General features: G+C 39.6%; 1 long non-coding RNA gene across 1 annotated transcript; it reads right to left on the bottom strand.

Moving 5' to 3' along the window:
- Nucleotides 1–1,748: 1,748 nt before the first annotated feature.
- On the bottom strand, nucleotides 1,749–2,516 carry LOC120964215 (uncharacterized). Its single transcript, XR_005755852.3, has 2 exons — nucleotides 1,917–2,516; nucleotides 1,749–1,831 (listed from the first exon to the last, which is right to left on the bottom strand). It is a non-coding gene; the product is annotated as an uncharacterized lncRNA (long non-coding RNA).
- Nucleotides 2,517–11,486: the final 8,970 nt, after the last annotated feature.

Raw genomic sequence — 11,486 nt, 5'->3', positions numbered from 1 at the left:
GCAGTGCTCAAAGCTGACAAAGGGAGAAAATTTCTAAAGTGCAATACCAATTACACAAGATTTTCAAGTGCCTCTAGTTGTCCTTCTATCCGTACAGCGCGTACTTGCAGCTTAGATTGTATTCCATCTCTCCAAATAGGGGAACATAACTGCAGGGTAAGCATGAGTTATATTAGGACTCGAGGATGCACGTGATGCAAGCAAAAAAAAATGGCAGTTGCAGCCTCTGGCATGGAATGAATTTATCGTACTGACCGGTCAGGCAAATGTATTTGGTAAAGGCCGACGTAATCCACACCCAGCCCGCGCAAACAACAACAATGATCACAAAAGGAAAGCATATCATCATATAATATGAACAGGAATATTACTAAGTAAGCAAATGATTCCTGGAGAAACATGTACAGTGTTGCTAACAATGTGCATGCCCAACAATGGTGATAAAACTTGTTGTGAAAGCGTCATCAGAGAGGCACGTAAGCAAGCAACTCCTTTCATAGTCCCATAGGTTAGAAGAGGAGCGGCAAATTAGAATGGAAGACAGAACATCCATGCATCAAAATCCTTAAATAAAACAAGAAGCTCTATGGTTCACACCCATGTAAAGGGAATAGAATTTTCTTGGAAACGATCCCACACCTTATTCCCTGTCATTATACCTTAGACTCTAAAGCCTTTTATTTTCAGGGTGTCTTGCTGTGGCTCTATTTTCTGCATTTCCTGTAAATTTTAGCAATACGCGGCGGCATCTGTCCTCGGTCCAAGGCTGAGCTACATAACGATGGCAGCACTGACATTGTGATCACAAGTTCCAGGAAAATCAGCCGTAACATGGTGAAGAATTCAAGCTCCCATCAAAGTGAGACTAATTCCAAAGTGAACCTATCACCATGCCAAAATCTGCATGAAAAGTCTTACCATTGTCTTCCTAAGCATCCCAACACAATAACTTAGTAAACATCGTGAATCATACATAGAACAATTGCATTAATGGTCCAAGATTTACTTAGTCTCATAGATGTGGTGATTCTTGCAAGATAAATTATTTTCCAAATTTAGTTATTGTGTTGATTTGCAAGGCTTTACTCCTTTTCTATCTTGAATTTTTTTTAAATCTTCGTGTTTTTCTCCGATTGCAAGGAAAGATGATGCTACATTGCACGTAGACATAACAATATGCAAATTATGCTCAAAGCAAGAATAATTACTAAGTGAATTTTTCAACAGAAAATGAAATGCAAAATATGAAAATAAACAGAAGAGATGTATTTGCTCTTCTTGAGCCACCGCAATCTTGTTAATCCGTTGCGACAACCACCTCCTCTCGAACCAATTGTTCATCTTGTCCACCTCTGCCATCTAACACACCGCCACCTTCTTCTCCACGTCCTCCTCCTTCACCTGCTACATCTTCACTGGCAGTGTCGTGCCCCTCGGGACAACCTCCAGGTCAATCTACGACACCCTGCTGTTGATGCCGCTCCTGCTGGCTGGTGTGGCGATGTAAATTTATACTTCACTGTATACTACATATCTAACATTAATCGATGAGTATGCATGCATTCAGTACAAAGGCTTATGAAAGTATACTCCTGCAGTTGTTCTTGAACATGTGAAATAGTTCTTCTCAAGTAAAATGAACAATCATTCCTCAACTTGCTTCTGGACATTAACAAAGCTGCATATAATCTTGTTAGTACAATTCCATAGAAGGAACTACTGTACAACAGAAAAATGAAAACATTAAATGATGGATAAATTGAACCGATCATGGCATAGCAGCGAAATTCCAAACAATATATGTATCACTTGAATTCTTTAATTTTGGATACTGAAAAGATACACATGAATATGTCAGACTGATATGAACACTAATATTGTGCGTAGGAATTCTTGCAACAGGATAGCAAGACGACCTAGGGCTTCGCGTGAGAACACGATGCACAGACTGGCACTTCCGATTCCTGACTCGGTGGCTTTCGCGTGTGGAGGCTGCACGACGTGAGGAGGTGGCACCACATGAGGAGGCGAGAACAGGATGAGAAAATCTCATCCGTGAAGTGCCTGCAGCACAACTACACAACCAATTCGAAATCAGGAACTAACCTGGACAATCAGGGGAGGAAGTAGGGGCTACATGAACTGTGAGAGGAAGGAGAGGACCGGCGACAGAGGATCCGACGGCGTCCTGATCGGCAGTATGTATGCCTGGGGGACGAACCCGGCTGCGGCGGCGGAAGGCCAGGAGCTCTGGCCAAAGCCCCCATTGACGCCGTCGACGAAGTAGTTCTGAACGGCGGCAACGAATCCTTGGGTCCCCGCGTCGGTGACCTCGGGTCGTCGCTGGCGAGTGGTCGCCGGCGCGTGATGGGGAGGCGCAAGCACGTACGTCCGACGTTCGGCGGGAGATTGGAGACAGAAACGCGAGATGGGAAAGAGAGAGAGAGGGGACGGGGGGCGCCGATGCCGTCGCCCTAGATCGCGGGGATAGCGCTAGGAGGGGGCGTGCGTTAGGCGAGAGGGAGGCAGGCGGAAAAATCGGGACATGGAAAACTAAATCGGTGGCAAGTGGAGGTGGCCGAAACAAGTGAGGATGGATCGACGAAACAAACGACGTAAGAGGGGAAACGGAACCTTACGATTTTTTTAGATATATATATAGTAGAGATAAGTTGACGTTTTCCTTGGCTTTAGCGCAATCTTCTCTTGTATGTCAATCAATCTTCTAGTCCATCCACTTAAATCTGGTGGCTATGAATTTGATGACTTGGGCAGCCGCCGGTGCCATCTTCTCTGCTATATGTACATCAATCAACTTGGAGGCATATACGTCAATCAATCTTGACGGTATGTTTTTTTTTTGGACAACACTAACGCTCACATGTGTGGTGTGAGCCAAACCCGTCCACATGCCAAATAACACACAGACTGCGCCACGTCACCGCATTTATGTATATGGAAATTTTTTTGGGTTTTCAGTTTTTAAAATGTTTTATCTCTTAAATAAAAAATCCGATTGAAGATCTGTTTTCACCATTAAATCCCTCGCGGCGAGATCTTCAAAACTAGATCTCATATCAATATATTTCGACGAATTTTTTTGGGTTAAAAGTTGCCATGTCTATTGCACATGAATTGCCATGGTGTTTACGCTGAAGTTGTCATGATATGTTTCAGCTATTTTTTACATTTAAAAGTAAATTTTGACATATTATAAAACGGGGAATTAAGAGACTAGACTTGCCATGAACCATAAACTAAAATTATCATGATACATGCACTTAAAATTGCCATGGTTAATACAAAAAATAATTTTCATGGTCAAAGTACTGGAATTACCATCATAAAAAAAATAAAATTGCCATGCTGTACAAACTAAAATTGCCACATGGCAACTTTAGTTTAAGCACCATGGCAACTACAGTGTAAACATCATGGCAACTTTTGGGAAAAAATTCGGCGAAACATATCAACATGGGGTCTAGTTTTGAAGGTCTCGTCGATACAGATTTAATGGTGAAAATGGATTTTTAATTCAAGTTTTTAATTAGGAGATAAAATATTTTTAAGCCAAAACCAAAAATATTCCTGCTAATCTCATCTGTTCATACGTGGCAAAATGAGTGCTGGTGAAGGCGTGTGGGCGATGTGAAAGATGCCACACGTGTGAGCGTTAATTTTTTCGTTCTTTTTTATTCCTAATATAGGGTTTCCATTGTGTTGTTTGTAAAGACTTGTTTTGCCTAGGCATGTGAAGGAATCACGCGAGGACTTGTGGAAATAGATTAATCAAATTGATTAGCTGAGATTAATTGAAAGATATATTTGAGGCTGGGATGGAGGAAGCGGGGAACATGGTATTCTTTTTTAAGTCCCGCTAGCACATATGCACGTGTGTTGCAACAGGGAAAAAATTAGTATGCATTTAAAGTTAGTGAGAATTATATGTGCAAGCAAAACCCGCACGTGAAAAAGAAACATTTAGCTTCTCGGTTTCGCCAGCTGTGAAGTAATCAATCCGCTATTTTACATTCGTTGATCGAGGGCATTTAGAAGTTTTGTTACGTCATCATACACCAGAGAAAACCCGTGACTTATTCAATCTCCTATTCCTTTCAATCGAGGAAATTTTAAGTTATGAAGTTTGTGAATATATTAGAAAACATGAACCATTTTTTAAATTCTGAACAATTTTTTGAAAATTATGTACACTTTCATAAAGAACGTGAACAAAATTTGAAACAGGAACATATTTTGAAATTCAAAAATATTTTGTGAGAACCCTAACTTCTTTTTATAAAAATATGAACATTATTACAATTTATGAACATTTTTTTATAACGGAAAAATGTGTTGAAAATTGATATATTTTTTGAAAATGTGTATATTTTAACATTATTTTGAATTGTTAAAATTTCTCTAAAGCAAGAATGTTTTTCGATTTTGGAGCATTTTGTAAATTTCCATTTTCTTTTTATAAATCACAAACAATTTTGAAAACAATAAAAGTTTTTGAAAAAATGGGAAACTTTTTTCTGAATATTTTTCAAAATAGCAACAAAATTTTGGAATTTTGAACAATTTCTAAAATTTGATTTTTGTGAAATTCTGAAAGTTTTTTGGGAATTTTGAATATTTTAAATAAATTCTATAAGGAAAATAAACTTGGAAGTGAAAAAAGAGATAGGGGAAGGAAAAAAGAAATAGAAGTAAAACACGGAAACAAAGAAAAATGGGCCAGCCCATTATTGGTTGTCCTGTGGGAAGCTTTGACTATTTGTCGGCTTGTGCGGAAAATAGAATTTTTCTAGCCGCTTTGGCAGTAAAATAAGTGGGCTAGATTCGCTGGGCTACAGTATGCGGCCCATGTAGGACATTCTGGAAAATCTATTTTGTCTAGCAGACGAACGTATAATAATTTAGTACCATCTCGGATAGATAAAAGTTCTTTTCGGAGGTGAAAGGATGAAAAAATTGGCGAAACGCACCTTGCTTTATTAGCAGGTATAGATATAGATAGCTCTTCGCAAAAAAAGTTATCTGACCAGCAGGAGTTCCCTTTTCATGCTGAAACAAAATAGAATGAACACATCATCAGCTGAAAAAAATAGAATTACCCACACTGCGATAAAATATCAAGAAGTCCATTTTTGGCGACCATTCTTTTTTACTTCTAATCACTAATCATAACTGAGCCTTAAAAATATTTTTTTCCAAACTGGCATAGAGAATTCTTCCATCTCAAGGTGAGTAAAGCAGAGCAATCTGAGAGCTAATGAATTAATAGAATCAACTCTAGTCTGCGAGTATTTAAGATGTGATTTCTGTCTATGAAACAAAGATGACTCAAAGGGACTATAGATCATCTAAACAAACAAATTCCGCATGTATTGCTTGGAAGTGAAAGATAAAGAGAGTGATGTGTGCATAGGATCAGGTTAGCATGAGTTTGATGAAGGCAACCGATCTACACATTTCAGTACTTATACTTAAACAGTGTTGGTGGTTCTCAATCGTCGATGAGCTTGCCCAATGCACAATAAAAAAGAGTGAATATTAACGGGTGATGATACAAAGGGGGAAGAACAAAATAAGTCTTTAGAGGAAAGAGATAACAAACAATATCCTGGCACATAACAATTAGATTCATTATTTAAGTATTTTATAAACTATTATGTAATTTTTTTGTCCTTTATGAAGAGTCCCAAAGGATGCATAGAAGAACTTCTTACTCTCAGTCTTAGTAAAGACCATCTAACCCGAAGAATTCATCGAATAAAAAGATGATTGATAGTTAATGCGTTGTAGTTCCATCTTCCCGAGGGTAATAAATGGCGTTAATAAAGCAAGGTGCGTTTCTCTATTTTTTTCAACCATTCACCCATATTATATTTTTCGATTTTTTAACTCTGATGAGGTGGTACTATTTTTTCTAGAAAAAAACAAAAAGGATCATGCGGGAGGAACAGACATCGGCACGTCGCTAACCTCCAGTACTGGGGCAAGTAGCTGCTGTGCTAGCCTCATGGGCCTTGAGGTAGAAGGGCAAGTGGGCTTACTACATCAAAATGAGGAAAAGTAATAATTACCAATGTGAGGAATCGAACTCCAGATATCATGCACCACTAGAGCTGCAGTTACCAACTGGGCTAAGCATCTATTCGTGATTAGAATAGAGGGCTTCAGGAAAGTATTACGGGTAGATGATGCACATGTTTCCACAATTTAATAGTCCCACCTCGGCTCCTTACGTCAGATTCCATCAATTCATATACGGTCGCGCGTTGCCTGGCAATGAGCAAACTAGGGAATCAACACATACTAAGTATAACTTGTGGGCATGCATCAATTCATATAGGAGGTTGCATGACATTAAAACGGAGGATTAAAGATGCCTTAATTATGGGATGAATAAGGGTGCGAAATAATGAGTTAACGAGAGAGCCCTCGGTTCCCACAGTAACCAGAACTGACTTTGATTCCCATAAGGCACTTGATGAATTGATTTGGAGATCTTTCCTGATCTTCAAAACTTCCAAGTCTTTCCTTGCCTTCGGCCGTACAATCTTCGTGATATGCATATGATCAAGGTAATGAAGTGTGTCGTGATTGGGCCAGTACTCCAAGTCCCAGAAAACATTGTTCCCAGTTTTTCAACAGCTCGATGCTTAGCCAACCTATTTAATAGATCTCCGTGCTTTCTCCACGGGTCATCCTTCTCGAGCCATCTATGATGCCCCATGTACACGATTTTCCCGGACCCACCATCTTTCGTTGACGTAAGCTGCTCAGATGTTGTATCGTCCATGCATCTCGTGCATCCGCAGTATCCGTGGCACACCTGGCCTGAGGTGTACCCGTAACCGAGATAGTCGTGCACCATCGTCATCAGCGCGGCTCTCATATAGAAATACTCTCCTTTGCTGACGTCTCATGTCCATGCCGGTGGTTTCCATAACGTGTCTAGCTCCTCTTTTAGAAGCCCCATATACAGGTTAATATTATTTTCCGATTGTTTCAGCCCTTGAATCAGCATGCTCATTTGTATGTACTTTGTCTTTTCATGCACTTCTATGGGGGGAGGTTGTACATCCATTAAAAGACGGGCCATGTGCTGTGGTTGGTGTCCTGGTTTCCAAACGAATTCATGCCACCGGTACTCGCACCATGCACGATGTTCCTTGGATCTTCTCCAAGAAATCCATATAAAGTGTTGAATGCTCTCCACTGGCTACCATCTACGAGGTGGCTCAGCTTCGGATCATCTCCATCATCGGGCTTCTTCCTCTCCGCGTGCCAGCGCATGTGCTTTGCTTCCTTAGGATCTATGAAATACCGCTGCAGACGGGGAGTGATCGGAAAGTACCATACAACTTTCCGAGGAGCTTTCTTTCCTGCCTTCTTGTATCGAGAAGCATTGCACACTAGACAGCTGGTTTTTTCCGCGTGCTCCCCCCGATAAATGTTGCAATCGTTGATGCATGCGTGGTACCTAATGTGCGGCAAATCAAAGGGCAAACGATTTTCTTGGCCTCCTCGACACTAGTAGTACACAGGTTCCCCGCGGGAAGAACTTTATTATGTAGATACTTCAAATGCTCATCGAGGCTTTTGTCTGTCCATTTGTTTTTGGCCTTCGTCTTTAGAAGTTCGAGTGTGAAACTCAATCGAGTCACCTCGTGAACGCAAATGTCATACAATGGAGTCTTCAAGTCTACTTCAGGTTGCGCCAACTTGGCCTCCTCTCTAGAAGCATCTCTCTCAGTAGTCGTACTCTTGCGAAGGAGGTCTCGAACATGAGGTCCTGCACGACTGCACTTATTAGCGTCGAGGACTGTGGCGTGACCGGCTCCTCTTCTCCGCCATGTCCGGACTCTTCTTCGCCGTGTCCGGAATCTTCTCCGCCGCCGTCATTTCCGGACTCTCCCCGCCACAATGTCCGGCGCCATCGTCTTCGTGTCGACCGGTCATCTCTTCGTCTGGCCCCATGTCGTTATTCCCTGCCATGTAGATGTCCTCATCATCATCATCTTCACTTATCCACCGAGTATAGCCATCCATGAAACCATTCATCAGCAGGTGCACCTTCAAACAGCCACAATCAAAAGGGTCCAAAAGGACTCCTTGTTTGCATCTTGTACACGGACATGTAATCCTAGCCCGATTATTTGCATACATGTCCATCACCGCAGATTGATGTATCGCTCAACCTTCACTAGTAGAAAACGGGGCAAAGGTCACAGGGCAGTTTTCACATTAGCCCCGGTTCAGTCACGAACCGGGACTAATGTGAGCATTCGTCCCAGTTCGTGAGCCCAGGGGGCCGTCCGGGGCCTCGTGGGCATTGGTCCCGGTTCGTATGGACCCTTTGGTCCCGGTAGGTGGTACAAACCGGGACCAATGGGCCACGCTCCTGACCCACCACCCTTTAGTCCCGGTTCATACCACAAACCGGGACTAAAGGGCTGGTCCTAGTTGCGGCCAGTGTTTAGTCCCACCTCGCCAACCGAAGGGGGCTCACACCAGTTTATAAGCCCGTCCCTCTCTGCCTTTTAAAGTGAAAATAGATGCCCTTATACAGGGAATTTGACCTAAATTCACAGTAAATTTCATAGATATTTATTATGAATTTAGGTTGAATTTTCTCTATAAGTGCATCTATTTTCATTTTTTTATATTTATAAAATAAATAAACCTTAATAAAATAAATAAAACTAAATAAACCTTAATAAAATAAAATAAAATAAACTATAGTAACTACAATAAATAAACCTTAATAAATTAAGTAAAAATAGCAGCAGTAAAATAAATAAAAATAGCAGCAGTAAAATAAATAAAAATAAAATGCGTCTGAAAGAGATTGTCCGTTTTGTACACGAAGTGCATGCAGTTTATGCCGTAACCCTCTCAACTTTCTTGCACATGCTATGTGGATGAAATGATGATATCATGCCAACTTTCAACCTTTTCAGAGTTCAGTTGAAATGCTTTTCAATTTTAGGGTCTTATAGCTCAAAATAATTAGTAAATGCATGAAAAATAACAAATGAAGTCAGAAAGGATTGACAAATGATGATGTGGCTTTGAATGGTGCATTTTGAACACACAAAAATTCAGGAGTTCAAATAAGTTTAAAAAAATGAAATCCCTTTGTAACAGACGAGTTTCCGGATGAAATCCTGATACTTTGAAAGAGATTGTCCGTTTTGTACACGAAGTGCATCCAGTTTATGCCGTAAGCCTCTCAACTTTCTTGCACATGCTATGTGGATGAAATGATGATATCATGCCAACTTTCAACCTTTTCAGAGTTCATTTGAAATGCTTTTCAATTTTAGGGCCTTATAGCTGAAAATAATTAGTAAATGCATGAAAAATAACAAATGAAGTCAGAAAGGATTGAAAAATGATGATGTGGCTTTGAATGGTGCATTTTGAACACACACAAAGTCAGGAGTTCAAATAAGTTTTAAAAAATGAAATCCCTTTGTAACAGACGAGTTTCCGGATGAAATCCTGATACTTTGGAAGAGATTGTCCGTTTTGTACACGAAGTGCATCCAGTTTTTGCCGTAACCCTCTCAACTTTCTTGCACATGCTATGTGGATGAAATGGTGATATCATGCCAACTTTCAACCTTTTCAGAGTTCATTTGAAATGCTTTTCAATTTTAGGGTCTTATAGCTCAAAATAATTAGTAAATGCATGAAAAATAACAAATGAAGTCAGAAAGGATTGACAAATGATGATGTGGCTTTGAATGGTGCATTTTGAACACACAAAAAGTCAGGAGTTCAAATAAGTTTCAAAAAATGAAATCCCTTTGTAACAGACGAGTTTCCGGATGAAATCCTGATACTTTGAAAGAGATTGTCCGTTTTGTACACGAAGTGCATCCAGTTTTTGCCGTAACCCTCTCAACTTTCTTGCACATGCTATGTGGATGAAATGATGATATCATGCCAATTTTCAACCTTTTCAGAGTTCATTTGAAATGCTTTTCAATTTTAGGGTCTTATAGCTCAAAATAATTAGTAAACGCATGAAAAATAACAAATGAATTCGGAAAGGATTGAAAAATGATGATGTGGCTTTGAATGGTGCATTTTGAACACACACAAAGTCAGGAGTTCAAATAAGTTTAAAAAAATGAAATCCCTTTGTAACAGACGAGTTTCCGGATGAAATCCTGATACTTTGGAAGAGATTGTCCGTTTTGTACACGAAGTGCATCCAGTTTTTGCCGTAACCCTCTCAACTTTCTTGCACATGCTATGTGGATGAAATGGTGATATCATGCCAACTTTCAACCTTTTCAGAGTTCATTTGAAATGCTTTTCAATTTTAGGGTCTTATAGCTCAAAATAATTAGTAAATGCATGAAAAATAACAAATGAAGTCAGAAAGGATTGACAAATGATGATGTGGCTTTGAATGGTGCATTTTGAACACACAAAAAGTCAGGAGTTCAAATAAGTTTCAAAAAATGAAATCCCTTTGTAACAGACGAGTTTCCGGATGACGTCCTGATACTTTGAAAGAGATTGTCCGTTTTGTACACGAAGTGCATCCAGTTTTTGCCGTAACCCTCTCAACTTTCTTGCACATGCTATGTGGATGAAATGATGATATCATGCCAACTTTCAACCTTTTCAGAGTTCATTTGAAATGCTTTTCAATTTTAGGGTCTTATAGCTCAAAATAATTAGTAAATGCATGAAAAATAACAAATGAAGTCAGAAAGGATTGAAAAATGATGATGTGGCTTTGAATGGTGCATTTTGAACACACACAAAGTCAGGAGTTCAAATAAGTTTTAAAAAATGAAATCCCTTTGTAACAGACGAGTTTCCGGATGAAATCCTGATACTTTGGAAGAGATTGTCCGTTTTGTACACGAAGTGCATCCAGTTTTTGCCGTAACCCTCTCAACTTTCTTGCACATGCTATGTGGATGAAATGGTGATATCATGCCAACTTTCAACCTTTTCAGAGTTCATTTGAAATGCTTTTCAATTTTAGGGTCTTATAGCTCAAAATAATTAGTAAATGCATGAAAAATAACAAATGAAGTCAGAAAGGATTGACAAATGATGATGTGGCTTTGAATGGTGCATTTTGAACACACAAAAAGTCAGGAGTTCAAATAAGTTTCAAAAAATGAAATCCCTTTGTAACAGACGAGTTTCCGGATGAAATCCTGATACTTTGAAAGAGATTGTCCGTTTTGTACACGAAGTGCATCCAGGTTTTGCCGTAACCCTCTCAACTTTCTTGCACATGCTATGTGGATGAAATGATGATATTATGCCAACTTTCAACCTATTCAGAGTTCATTTGAAATGCTTTTCAATTTTAGGGTCTTATAGCTCAAAATAATTAGTAAATGCATGAAAAATAACAAATGAAGTCAGAAAGGATTGACAAATGATGATGTGGCTTTGAATGGTGCATTTTGAACACACAAAAAGTCAGGAGTTCAAAT

Source organism: Aegilops tauschii, chromosome 5 (assembly GCF_002575655.3).
Source record: "Aegilops tauschii subsp. strangulata cultivar AL8/78 chromosome 5, Aet v6.0, whole genome shotgun sequence".
Lineage (NCBI taxonomy): Eukaryota > Viridiplantae > Streptophyta > Magnoliopsida > Poales > Poaceae > Aegilops > Aegilops tauschii.
This window is presented reverse-complemented; position numbering and strand designations above follow the sequence as displayed.